Source organism: Loxodonta africana, chromosome 9 (genome assembly GCF_030014295.1).
Source record: "Loxodonta africana isolate mLoxAfr1 chromosome 9, mLoxAfr1.hap2, whole genome shotgun sequence".
NCBI lineage: Eukaryota > Metazoa > Chordata > Mammalia > Proboscidea > Elephantidae > Loxodonta > Loxodonta africana.
In genome coordinates, this window is record NC_087350.1 from 123,557,863 (window position 1) to 123,572,156 (window position 14,294).

The 14,294-nt window shown below is 45.7% G+C and overlaps 1 protein-coding gene across 11 annotated transcripts in view; it reads left to right on the top strand.

Annotated features, from left to right (window-relative positions):
• EHMT1 (euchromatic histone lysine methyltransferase 1) overlaps nucleotides 1–14,294 on the top strand; it is a 277,594-nt gene that overhangs the window by 58,624 nt on the left and 204,676 nt on the right. Inside the window, exon 1 of one of the 11 annotated variants that reach the window (XM_064290820.1) lies at nucleotides 6,740–8,189. The exons of the other annotated variants lie outside the window; for them this stretch is intronic. The gene's annotated coding sequence lies outside the window, so the exon portion shown is untranslated. Of the gene's footprint in view, nucleotides 1–6,739; nucleotides 8,190–14,294 lie in introns of those variants that run through there. 11 annotated transcript variants of the gene reach the window in all.

Sequence of the window (14,294 nt, forward strand, 5' to 3'; positions counted from 1 at the left end):
GAGGCTGTCCAACCCGCCAAGACACTCTCTGCTCCGAAAGGGCGCTGGAGCGCTGTGCCCAGTAGCTTTTCTATGGTCCTTGTCGTGTGGGGGCTCCAGACTGTGAAGGGTAGTCTCTAGTCTGTGGGTTCTCGATGTTAGGACCCACAGCGGGCTCTTTCTTGTTCTCTTAGTCCTGACCCCAAACGTTTTGCCTAGATTTCTTGTTTTTGAATGAAGTTGATCCTGGGAGGCCCGACAAGAAGTGGTTTTCCAATAAGAAAAAATGTGTCATGTGTCAGGGTGGCGGCAATAAATACACAGTGATATGGTTTCGTTCTGGGAAAACTCACATCACTTAGAAAGATTTGTTGACTGGGGATCTGAGTGCAGGCTGAGGACATTCCTAGGCCCTCCGAGGAGCTGGAGGTGGCCTTATGCAGCCTGGGTGGCTCCTGCTTGGCGACAGCCTCGATTTCATGAAATGGCTGCACTGGGCATGCCTGGCGGAGGGACGTCTTCAGAGGGAGTGGGAGAGTGGAGATACTGTAATTTCTCTGCAGTTGGCCGAAGTAAACAACTGCACTGAGACAGGAGGGAAAAATTGATAGAGGTACATGCAAGTAACATGTTTTTCTTCTTTGTTTGATCCTGCGCTCTTTCCCGAGGGGCTCCTGGCTGGGTCCGGGGTCTTCCTAGGAGGGACATTGACAGTGACGCGTGGGCCAGCTCCTTGTCCTACCCGCTTCCATCCTCTGCCACAGTAACCTGTTTGCTGCCTGGGCTCTGTCTTTGGGAGTAGGGTTGGGGGTCTCCCACCTGCAGCTGAGGGTCTTGAAAACCAGTTAAGGCCTGTTCCATATCTGCTGTTGGGCAGGAGGAAGTTTATAACTTTTTCAGTTATGCTGATTATAAACTAATGTCTTTTTTCTTGTTTGAACATTTGTAAAGATAGTTATTTAAGTTTTTGCTGACTAACCATGTTTTCTTATTTTTCCTGCTCCCCCATTGCCGCTGGCAGCAGTAGTTGTGGGGAAGAGGAGGCTGGGGGTGGAAGCTGGGTATAAGTGGGAGGCTGTGCTGAGGGCTGGGCTCACTCTATCCACACTGGCCGCAGGACAGAGGCTTGTCAGCCCTGGACAGAGAGGAAGGCCAGCTGCCTTGACCTTAGACTGGGAGGGTCTGGTGGTCTGCTGCAAGAGCCCTCTTGTCACTGGAGTGGGCAGAGGAGGAGCAGGGTGGTGCTGCCACCCCAGCAGCAGAGTCGCACCTAGGTTTTCCAGGTCCTGTAGGCAGACTGCACCATGGGGAGGCTCCAAGAGGGCTCTGTGGTCATGGGGAGACCGCAAGAGGGCTCTGTAGGCATACTTACTTGTTTTAAACGGCAGGAGTAAATCCAGAGGTTCCTGGCTACCAGTTCTAGAACTGTGTTCTTGGAACAAAAGGCTGGGGGAGGGCAGGTTGTGCTCCACTCTGTGGAGACCCCAGTGCCCTGCAGCGTCAGATGGAAGGGGAACAATGGGGACCGTTCCTTTGTGCCTGCCATTGCCAAGTGGGTAGAGGAGGCCACTGGAGGGAGCTGGGCGGCCAAGCGCACGTGTCCCCAGCAGTACTGGCACTGCAGGGGGATGTGCCCTGGCAATGGCACTGTTTTTGTAGTGCCTTAGGGAGAGGGAGGAACTGTTCAAGTAGGTGTGCAAATATGCTGATGCCAGGAATTTCTTGGACCCCCTGTGACGTCAGTTGTAATGGCTGCAAATGGTGGCAGTGCAGCCGGTGGTGGGTATCTGTTCTCATCTTTTCTGAACTGTTCTACGTTTTGAGGAGATGGTTTCCCAGACCACACTGAGGTGGACCCTGTGATCAGCTGGTGCTGACCTTCCTCTGCCCCCCCCGCCCCCCGTCTTCCTTCTGGGGAGGAGGGAGGCTGAGGAGGCCATTTCTGCTGCAGCCCCGGGGATACGGGCTGAGACAAACGGTGGGGAGGCTTTCAGCTCCTGGGGATGCCTGCTTTCCATTTTCAGAGAACTTTAGTGATGAGGGGATGGTTTTTATCTTCTGCTCGAAGCACAGTGACTCTCCTGTGGATCAGTGGCAATAGGAGAAAACCGACAGCCCAAGTGAAAAAGCTTGTTTAAGGAAGAGTTTTGTTGGTTTTTAAAATTAAAAATATCTGAGGTCCAGGCATTTCTCTTCTCCGAGAACTAGGGGGGAAGGTATACTGTCAGGCTAGTTATCATAATGGTCTGGCCTTTGTGGCATTTGAAACCTTGTAGAAATATGTCTTACTTAGGAGTGGTGCTTGGCTGGTTTTTTAGAATCCAGAAAAGAGTTGATCCTCCAGTTTATACTCGCCTTCAGGGCAAGTCACCTTTTAGAATTGTCACGGATGCCACATAGAACCTCTCCAAGGTACTACACCATTTCGCAAGCTTTTTTTCTTTTTAAAGTGTTGTGAAGGAGAGCCCGTATCTACGTCTTAGACTTACAGAAATGGTTCTGGAGCACCTCATCCCCAGTTATTGCATGTAGATTCTGGACAGGGGGGCGATACAGAATCCTCTGGCTGAGGGATCTTAAGCCGGCCGCCTTCATTCTTTGAAGGAGTGCTTTATAACTTTAGTGCTTTGCTGATTGTGTTTAAGTTTTATTCATATATTCACAATTTGGAAACTGTTAGACCCTAATTGTGCCAAGTACAGCAGACTATTGCCAAGTTAAGTTCCTCACGTGCCTGGCACAGCAGCACGGTGGCTCCTGTCTTCTTTGCCTTGGAGAAGAGACAGCTACGCAGGCAAGGGAAGACCATAGGGAGAAGGGATGCTCGCAGGAGAGAGGCTGTGGGTGCCAGGTCCTCGGCATTGAGCACTCTAGGGGACTCATTGATGGTGGGACTTCTACGCTCCTTCTAGAAGAGGAGTATTCTTCCCTTCTTCCCTCGCCCCCTACTTCCTACTCTTTCCTTCACCTCCCTCTTTCCACATTCTTCTACTTCCTTCACCCACCCCATCCATCCACATAACCCACCCACCTACGCATGCACCCCATCCATCCACCCACCCACCCACCTACACACGCACCCCATCCACCCACTCACCCAACCACCCACCTACACATGCACCCCATTCACCCACCCACCCCCACCCACATACACACACCCCATCCACCCACCCACCTACCTGCACACGTACCCCACCCACCCACCAACCCACCTACACACGCACCCCATCCATCCACCCACCCACTCACCCACCCCATCAGCACTCACCCCCCTCATCCATCCGTTCATCAGTCACATAACCCTGGTGGCATAGTGGTTAAGAGCTATGGCTGCTAACCGAAAGGTTGGCAGTTTGAATGCACCAGGTGCTCCTTGGAAACTCAATGGGGGAGTTCTGCTGTGTCCCATACAGTCACTTATGAGTCGGAATTGACTCGGTGGCAACTTTTTTTTTTTAATTGAATGTATACCTTATATTCCAGAAATGTGGGGATGTGCCAATGAACAGAGCACAAAAAAAATTCTTGTCTTCTTGAAGCTAACATTCTAGAAGGTAGATACAGACCATATGCAATAACCAAAATAAATAAGTGTATTATGCAGTATATTTGAGAAAAAAATAAAGCGGGAGAAGAGGAATGGGAGTAGTGATGGTAGGGATGCCATTTTAAGTAGGGCAGGTAGAGAAGTCTCAACAAGAAAGTGTGTTCATTTATTATTGACACGTGATTCACATACCTTTTCAAGTGTACAATCAGTTGTTTTTAGTATACTCCTTCAGAGTTGCACGGCCATCCCATTATCTAGATCCAGAACATTTCTACCACTTCCCAAAAAGAAACCTGCACCACTTAGCAGTCATTTCCCATCTCCCTCTCCCAGCCTCTATAAAAACGAACCCATTAAATAAACCCATTACTGTGGAGTCAAGTCCAGTGGATTCTGACTCATAGCGACCCTATAGGACAGAGTAGAACTGCCCCCGTAGAGTTTCCAAGGAGTGCCTGGTGAATTCGAACTGCTGACCTTTTGGTTAGGAGCCATAGCTCTTAACCACTACACCACCAGGGTTTCCAGCCTCTAAACAACAACAAAACTCATTGCCATCGAGGCAATTCTGATTGATAGTGACTGTATAGGACAGAGTAGAACTGCCCCATAGGGTTTCCACGGAGCGCCTGGTGGATTTGAACTGCCGACCTTTTGGTTAGCAGCCAATAGCTCTTAATCACTATACCACCAGGGTTTCGTTTCTAGCTGCTAGACAACTGTTAATCTACTTTCTGTCTCTGTGGATTTACCTGTCTTGGTTATTTTGTATAAATGGAGTCATACAACATGTGGCCTTCTGTGACTGGCATCATACACTTAGTATACTGTCGTCAAGGTCCATCCGTACCGTAGCACGTATCGGAAACTTCGTAGGTACCACATTTTGCTCGTCCATTCATCAGTTGTTGGGCACTTGGGTTGTTTCCACCTCTTGACCGAATGAATATTATTGCTGTACAAATCTCTTGGAGCCCCTGCTTTCAATTTTTTTCTGATGTGGACCTAGGAGTGGAATTGCTGGGTCATAGAGGGTCGCTGTGAGTCGGAGCCCAGTCGACGGCACCTAAGAACAACAGCAAATGGCAATTCTGTGTTTGACTTTTTGCAGCACTGCCGCACCGTTTTCCACAGTGGCCACATCGGTTTACAGTCCCACCAGTAGTGCATGTCGAGGGTTCCGGTCTCCTCACACCCTTGCTAGCATCTGTTGCTTTCAGTTTTTTTTTTTCCCGTATAATAGCCATCTGAGTGGGTGTGAAGTGGTATCTTGTTGTATTGTTGTGTTTCCCTAATGATCAGTGATGGCGAACATCTCGACTCTTTGGGAACCTAGTGTACAGTAGTTAAGAACTGCGGCTGCCAGACAAAAGATCGGCAGTTCACACCTACCAGGCGCAGTTCCCCTCTGTCCTGGAGGGCCAGACAAAAGGTCGGCAGTTCACACCTACCAGGTGCAGTTCCCCTCTGTCCTGGAGGGCCAGACAAAAGATCGGCAGTTCACACCTACCAGGCGCCGTTCCCCTCTGTCCTGGAGGGCTGCTGTGAGTTGGAATTGACTCAACAGCAACGGGTTTTGGTTCGGCTATTTGTTAACTTAACGCTAATGATTATACATTGCCATGGAAACAGGATTTCCACGAGAATTAAAAACTCTGTTTCTCAGTTGTCAGAGTTCTTTATATACTGTAGATATAAGTCCCTTATCAGATATGTGATTGGCAAATATTTTCTCCCATTCTGTGGGTTATCTTTTTATTTTCTCTATAGTGGCCTTGGAAGCACAAAGTTTTGAATTTTGATGAAATCCAGTTTATCTCCTATTTTTTCTTGCTGTTGCTTTTGTGAAAATGATATTTGAACAAAGGTTTAAAGGAGATGAAGGAGTGAATTCTGAGAGGAGAGAAAAGTTGATGCAGAGGTCCTGAGGCTGGAGCCTGCCTGGTGTGTTTGCGTATGGAGAGCATGCCTGCGGGTGCCAGGATGGCTGCTGGAGGTGGCCTCGGAGAGGGCAGACCCTGCAGGGCTTGGCTCTGGATGGAGCAGAACAGTTTTTATGAGGATCTTCTGGCTGGCGTCCTGTGAGTGGATTATATGGGGTAAAGGTGAATCTGAGACTGCTAGAGGCTGGCTCTTCAGGAGTCTGAGTCAGATGTGATGGTGGCTTGGACCAGGGTAGTAGGACATGGGTTCCTGATGGGATCTTACTGACGTCTTTTCTGCTCTTGTCAAACCCTGGCCACTCCTCCCTCAGAACACACTGGCCGATGTTCTCGATTGCTACTTTGAGGAGAAATCTGAGTGCCTGCGGTGTAGTCATTGCATTCCAGGTTCAGTGCTTTTGCATGCGATGGTTTGGGGTGCAGGGACATCCTGACTGGCCTGCGCCCCAGCTTTGCTCTAGCTTCCACCGAGACACTCCCCCCCCCGTGGAGTTTAGATTGTAGATCAGCTAGCCATTCTTGCCTATAATCATTAAATATTTTTCTGTATTGTTATTGGATCTGTCTATTCCATTGGTGCTTTTATACTTTTTTAGATGAACTCAAGTTTTAAAAATTTCTTATTAAGTGTAGGGGAGAAAAGAAGGAGATACACCAAAAGTTAACTTGTTATTTCTGAATTATGGAATTACTGGCGACTTTTGTTATTTTCCGGTAATGTATTTACAGTAAGAACAAAATTAACGGGCGTCTCCATTTATTTTATGCAATTCAATTCATAAAATTGATGCTCATTACTTAAAAAAAAAAAAAAAAAACAGTGAAAACCTGAAGGAAAGATGGGCTCTGCATCTGAATGAAGCTGTCGAGAGCAGTGTCATCTGCTTGTTGTCTGTGTGCTGTGGGGCCACTGCCGCCTGTCCCTCTCCTACTGCCCCTCTCCCAGCACTGCGCACATCCCTTGCTTGCACAGCTCTGCCAGCACTTGCCGTGTCCCAGACGTAACCGTCTCAGCACGACTGAGGCCACATCAGCCTGTTCAGGCTCGTTCTGTCACAGTGGAGTTCTGTCACAGCGGAGCCATACTTCCAGTGAAGTGGCCACAGATGGAACGTAGCTGTCAGCACTCGGCTGTCTTCTGTTAAACCAGAAATGTAAACAGCTGCCACTCTTCTGTTTTTTTTTTTGTTTTGTTTTGAAAAGTAGCTGTTTTTCATGAAAGTATGTTATTTATGTTAATATGTAATGAGTTTGTTGTTATTTTTAAGGAAGTGATAACTATTTTAAAATTTTCTGTTGTAGTTTCTGACACGGTAACCATCAGCAGCTATCGCCCATGTAAAACAAGCTCTTTATGGGTGCTCAGCACTGTTGAAGGGTTAAAAGAGGTCCTGAGACAGGAAAGCTTGGGAGCTGCTTTCTCTCCTAACTACAGCGTCGAATTACAGTAATGAGCTTACCTTCTGTAGGGGTCCCTTTGGGGCTTGCTGTCTTCACCGTGTGCCGTCTTTCTATCAATGTGTGGAATCTGAACAGAATGTGTTTTTTCCCCGTGCTGTCCCAGTCCTGCTACAGAGCAGTGTTGTAGAAGGAGTTGAAGAATATTTTTTGACTATGATTAGGTTTGTGATCCTCTTCCAAGGACCTTTTTGATTATAAAGGAAGGCTTATTGATGTGTTTTTGAGTTTACTGCATGTTGCCTGCACTTACTCTTTTTTTTTTTTAATTTTTATTGTGCTTTAAGTGAGAGTTTACAAACCAAGTCAGCCTCTCATACAAAAACTTACGTATACCTTGCAGTATACTCCTAGTTGCTCTCCCTCTGAGACAGCACGCTCCTTCCCTCCACTCTATTTTCGCTGCACTTACTCTTTTAACCACAAGATGGTGCCTTTGCTCTGATATGCCTGAAGGCTGACTTAGTTTTGGAGATTTCCTAAGAAAGATAGGTGTGCAATTTGATACGGACTGCTTTTTTGTCAATTTAAGATCATCGTGCTTGTAAATTACTCTGCTCAGAAAAGTACCTTGTCTTCCTTTCAGGTCAGCATGGCCTTATCTTAAGGTAGAATGAGGTCAGTGGCTAAGCACTCAGCTGTTAACCAGCAGATCAGTGGTTCAAACCCTCCAGCCGCTCTGTGGGAGAAAGACACGGACAGCCTGCTTCCATAAAGATTTACAGCCTTGGAAACCATAAGGGGCAGTTCTGCCTTATCCTATAGGGTCACTGTGAGTTGAAATTGACTCAACAGCAGTGGGTATATGCTAGCACTTGGGTGTTCTTGGTGGACAGAGCAGAGAGGAACCATGTCCTCACGAGTTTACAGTGTGCTATCACTTCCTGCTACTAGTTTTAATTTCGTGGGCATTAGTGGAAACTGTTGCTCAAGTTACACTTTTTTATCTGAAAAAAAAAAAAAAAAGGAATAGGCTTTTCCTTTTTTTGGTGCATAATCCTGCCCAGTCTTTTGATTGCATCTCCCAGTTGTTCAGGAGAGGAGGAGGCCCTGGGAGGAGAGAGAAGTTGTCTGGAGCTGCAGTGTAATTGGCAGTAGAACTGGAATTAGAATTAAGCTTGAGTCCTGAAGATGTGCCCAGAGACTGTGGACTGTGCCATGTGGCCTCCAGGAGGTGGGCGAGTCTCTTCTTAGAAGCACGATACTAAACAACTCGTGGAGTAAAACCAGGTTGCTGCTATGCCAGAGGGTGATGGCTGGTGAGTGTCAGGTCCTGGGGAAGGTATAACTCCTGCCTTCAGGGACCTAAGAGACTGCAACATTTTTTAGTGTATTAAAAAAAACTTTTTTCTCACATCCTCCTCACGCGGTAGTAATTGTATGAAAGTATATATCAATTGAGAAGATGGAAAATGACAGAAAGCTAAGCCATTTATGGTCGAGTTGATACCAACTCATGGCAATGCCAAGTGTGCAGAGTAGAACTGCACTCCATAGGGTTTTCAAGGTTGTGACCTTTTGGAAACAGATTGCCAGACCTTCTGAGGCACCTCTGGGTGGCTTCAAACCACCAACCTTTTGGTTCGTAGTTGGAGTACTTTACCATCTGTGCCACCCAGGGACTCCCGAAAGGAAGCTGCTGTGACTCTTAACAGCACTACCTCCATAACAGTACAGTTTGTCTATGTGGTGAGGTATGATTTACTCTTGAGAATGTCCCACCTGAATTTGGAGACTATCTCAAGAATAGATTTGATGCATTGAACACTAATGACTGAAGACCAGACGAGTTGTGGGATAACATTAAGGACATACATGAAGAAAGCAAAGGGTCATTAAAAAGATAGGAAGAAAGAAAAGATCAAAATGGTTGTCATACCCTGAAACTTGCTGTTGAACGTAGAGTAACCAAAACGAAAGGAAAAAATGATGAAGTAAAAGAGCTGAACAGAAGATATCAAAGGGTGGCTCAAGAAGAGAGTTATTATAGTGAAAAATGCAGAGCTGGAGTTAGAAAAACAAAAGGGAAGAACATGCTTGGCATTCTCCAGCTGAAAGAACTGAAGAAAAAATTCAAGCCTCGAGTGGCAGTATTGAAGGATTCTGTGGGCAAAATATTGAACGATGCAGGAAACATCTAAAATGGATGGAATACACAGTCACTGTACCAAAAAGAATTGGCCGATCTTCAACCGTTTCAGCCAGTAGCATATGATCCAGAACTGATGGTGCTGAAGGGAGAAGGCCAAGTTTCACAGGAGACATTGGTGAAAAACAAGTCTCCAGGAATTGATAGGATAACGATCGAGATGTTTCAACAAACGGATGCAGCGCTGGAGGTGCTCACTCGTCTATGCCAAGAAAATTGGAAGACAGCTACCTAGCCAACTGACTGGAAGAGATCCATATTTATGCCCATTCTAAAGAAAGGTGACCTGATGGAATGCAGAAATTATCAAACGATATCATTAATATCACATACAAGTAAAATTTTGCTGAAGATAATTAAAAAAAAAGATCACAGCAGTATATTGACAGGGAGCTGCCAGGAAATCAAGCTGGATTCAGAAGAGGACGTTCAATGAGGGATATCATTGCTGATGTCAGATGGATCTTGGCTGAAAGCAGAAAATACTAGAAAGATGTTTACCAGTGTTTTATTGACTATGCTGAGGCATTCGACTGTGTGGATTATTACAAATTATGGGTAACATTGTGAAGAACGGGAATTCTAGAACATTTAGTGGTGCTCACGTGGAACCTGTACATAGACTGAGAGACAGTTGTTCAGACAGAACCAGGGGATACTTTGCGCTTTAAAATCAGGAAAGGCGTGTGTCAGGGTTGTACCCTTTCACCGTATTTATTCAACCTGTATGCTGACCAGATAATCCCAGAAGCTGGAAGAAGACCTTGGCATCTGGATTGGAGGAAGATTCATTAACAACCTGCAGTATGCCAATGACACAAACTTGCTTGCTGAAAGCAAAGAGGACTTGAAGCACTTACCGATGAAGATCAAAGACCACAGCCTTCAGTATGGATTACACTTTAATGAAAAAAAAAAAAAACAAAAAAACCCAAAATCCTCAAAACTGGACCAGTAAACAACATCATGCTAATCAGAGAAAAGATCGAAGTTGCCAAGGATTTTATTTTGTTTGGGTCCACAATCAACGCCCACGGGAGCAGTGGTCAGGAAATCAAACAGCTTATTGTGGCCTAGTTAAAGTATTGAAAAACAAAGATGTCACTTTGAGGACTACATGCACCTGACCCAAGCCATGGGGTTTTCAGTCACCTCATATGCATGTGAGAGCTGGACAATGAATAAGGAAGACCAAAGAAGAATTGATGCCTTTGAATTATGGTGTTGGCGAAGAATATTGAATATACGTGGACTGCCAGAAGAATGAACAAGTTTGTCTTGGAAGAAGTACAGCCTGAGTGCTCTCTGGAAATGAAGATGGCGAGACTTCGTCTCACATACTTTGGACATGTTATCAAGAGGGATCTGTCCCTGAAGGACATCTTGCTTGTTAAGGTAGAGGGCAGTGAAAAAGAGGAAGACCCTAGATGAGATGGATTGACAGTGTCTGCCACAGTGGGTTCAAACAGCAGCGACCGTGAGGGTGGTGCAGGACCAGGCAGTGTTTCGTTCTGTTGTAAACAGAGTCGCCGTGAGTGGGAATTGACTCGATGACACCTAACAACAGCAACAATGACGTGTTCGGTATTAAGAGTGTATATGGATTTATGAATCCTTTCAGTGAGTCCGTTGTCCTCAGGAGCCTTTGGCAGAAGTTGCCGTCTGACCCGCCAAGGCTGCTTCTCCTCTACTCTCTTTGAAATGCACTTAGAAGAAGGCGAGTGGCACAGACATGGGGAAGGGTTTTCTAAAACATCAGGCCACTTATCACAAGGGTATGTGCTTAGTCCTGGAGCATAGAGTAAGTGGTGAACAACAATAATAATAAGCAGCTGCTGTTCGTTGGACACCTATTGAGTGGAGCCCTGGTGGCATGCTGGTTAACAGCTTGGCTGCTAACCAGAAGGTCAGAAGTTCAAATCCACCAGTTGTTCCTTGGAAGCCCTACGGGGTAGTTCTCCTCTGTCCTGTAGGGTCGCTATGAGTTGGAATCAACTTGACAGCAAGGGGTTTGGTTTTCGTTTTTGCTAAGTTGTGCAGTGATGAAAGCTATAGTATAAAACTTGTGTAAATTCTAGGGCTTCATGAGTACCAGTCTCTTGACAGAGCCATGTTTTCAAAAGCACATTCTAGTAGCTAAAAGTAATGAGAATTATATTCCTTTTTAAACCAGACCAGACCAGACCGGCCCGGACTAGACGAAACCAAACTTGTTGCCGTCAAGTTGATCCTGACTCAGTGACCCTTTTAGCATCTATCAAAGAACATTGAAACGATACACCATTTAAAACCCAAAGTAAAATCTCTCAGCGTTCCCTCTGTGTTCCCAGGTCTCCCACACTCTGCGGCCGAACTCAGAACCTCAATTTGGCAAATGTCCCAGAACGCTCCCCAACTCCCAGTCCTCGTCCCTTTTCTTTGTTCTCCGCTCCAGTCTTAGAGAGTAAGTTCATGTCCACTGGGGCACTTGCTCTGCACATCTTTGTGCAGTCCTTCTGTGATTCCTCTGATCTCTTGGTGTTAGAGACCTACAATTTGTACTTTAACTGTTCATTTTAGAATGTGTTCTTCAAAACCTCATGGAATGTATATTATGTGCCCAATACTGGGTGTTGGGGTTTCAGAGCTGAAAAAGTCAGAGTCCGTGTTTTTTAGGGGCTCCCTTTCTGAATGAACAGACACATGTGCAGATGATCACAGCTATGCATGTTGTGAGCTAGAAGAGCCAGATAGGCCCTAAGAAGTGGGCATGAAAGGCTGTGTGGCCACGGTGGACCTTCCAGGATGGAAGCAGAGAGACAGATGCATTGGCCCAGAGACTTGAAGGCACTGTTGAAATAATCTCAGTAGCTTGATAGGGTTGACACATAAGGATAATTGACAGGCTAACATTAGACTTGAAAATTGTTGGGCTAGATTAGGGATCAGCAAGTAGTTTCTGTAACGGCTAGTTGTACAGGCCACGTAGTCTCTATTTTGTATATTCTTTTTTTGTTGGTTTGTTTTTTAAACCACTCTTAAAAGCAAATGTTTTTAGCCTGTGATACATACAAAAACTGGCTTGGGCTAGATTTGGCTGGTGGGCCATGTTTTCTGACCCCGACCCAGATTGTTGAAACACTTTCTGTGGACCCGTTATAAAGTATGAACTTCATCCCTTGGGCAATAGGAAGACACGTGAGGTTTTTAAGGAAGCTTGGAGTTTTAGAAAGACAACTCTGACTACAGAATAGATGTTAGATTATGAAGGGGAGAGATTGGACGTAGAAGACAGAGTGAATAGACGCTTCTGTTACCGTTGTCTTTCGGGATGGTGTAGACTTAAAGTAAGAAGGTGGCAGTGGGATTTATTGGAGTGTGTGGTGTTGTTATTAGGTGCTGTCGAGTCACTTCTGACTCGTAGCAACCCTGTGTACAACAGAACGAAACACTGCCCATTCCCGCTCCATCCTCACAGTCACTATGCTTGAGCCCATAATCGCAGCTGCTGTGTCAGTTCATCTTATCGAGGGTCTTTCTCTTCTTCCCTGACCTTCTTCTTTACCAAGCATGATATCCTTCTCCAGGGACTGGTCCCTTCTGACAACACGTCCAAAGTATGTGAGACGTAGTCTTGCCATCCTTGCTTCTAAGCAGCATTCTGGCGGTACTTCAAATTTGCTCATTCTTTTGGCAGTCCATGGTATATTCAATATTCTTTGCTGACACCATAATTCAGAAGTGTCCGTTCTTCTCTGGTCTTCTTTATTCATTGTCTATCTTTTGCATGCATATGAGGGGATTGAAAATGCCATGGCTTGGGTCAGGCGTACCTTCGGCTTCATGGTGACATCTTTGCTTTTGAATACTTGAAAGAGGTCTTTTGCAACAGATTTGCCCAGTGCAGTGTTTCACTTGATTTCTTGACTGCTGCTTCCATGGGTGTTGATTGTGGATCCAAGTAAAATGAAATCCTTGAGAACTTCAGTCTTTTTTCCGTTTGTCATGATGTTGCTTATTGGTCCAGTTTTGAGGATTTTTGTTTTCTTTGTGTTGAGGTGCAGTCCATACTGAAGGCTGTGGCCTTCAATCTTCGTCAGTAAGTGCTTCAAGTCCTCTTCACTTTCAGCACGCAAGGTTGTGTCATCTGCATAATGCAGGTTGTTAATGAATCTTCCTCCAATCCTGATGCCCCGTTCTTCTTCATATAGTCCAGCTTCTCAGATGATTTGCTCAGCATACAGATTGAATAGGTGTGGTGAAAGAATACAGCCCTGAAGCACACCTTTCCTGGCTTTAAACCATGCAGTATCCCCTTGTTCTGTTCAAAGGACTGCCTCTTGATCTATGTACAGGCTCCTCGTCAGCCAATTAAGTGTTCTGGAATTCCCATTCTTTGCACTGACATCCATAATTTGTCACGATCTACACAGTCGAGTGCCTTTGTATAGTGGGATGTGTAGGAAGCATAAAACTTGATGCCCAATAGGATGAAGGCAGTGTGCGGGAGCATGAGGAGTTAAACTTGACTGAAAATTCTTAATTGAAGGTATGTAGAGTTAGTCACAGTATTATTTATAGTAGTCAGGAAGAGCTGGCCAGGTAGATTGGGCTGTAGCCATATAATACAATACCATTGTACATCTGTCACAGCCTGTTTGTCAGTTTGTTGTACTGTCATGGCCTGCATGTTGCTATGATGCTGGAAGGTATGCCACTGGGATTTTAAATACCAGCAAGGTCACCCATGGTGGACGGGTTTCAGCAGAGCTGTCAGACTAAGACTAGGAAGAAAGGCCTGGTGATCTGCTTCTAAAAACTAGCCCATAACAACTATGAATCACAAGAATATTGCCTGATACAGTGTTTGAAGATGAGCACCCTAGGTTGGAATGCATTCAGAATACACGGCGGTGGCAACAGTGGACTCGAGCACAGATCAAGGGTTGTGAAGATGGCTCTGGACTGGGCATCGATTTGTTCTGTTGTTCATGGGGTAAATGTGAACGAGAGCCAACTCAATGGCAGGTGACAACAACAACAATTATGCATCTTAGAAATGTTATTATACCCCTTGCTATCAAGCCGATCCTGACTCACAGTGACTGTCTTAGTCACCTAGTGCTGCTGTAACAGAAATACCACAAGTGGATGGCTTTAACAAAGAGAAAGTTTATCCTCTCACAGTCTAGTAGGCTAGAAGGCCAAAGTCAGGGCGCCAGCTCTAGGGGAAGGC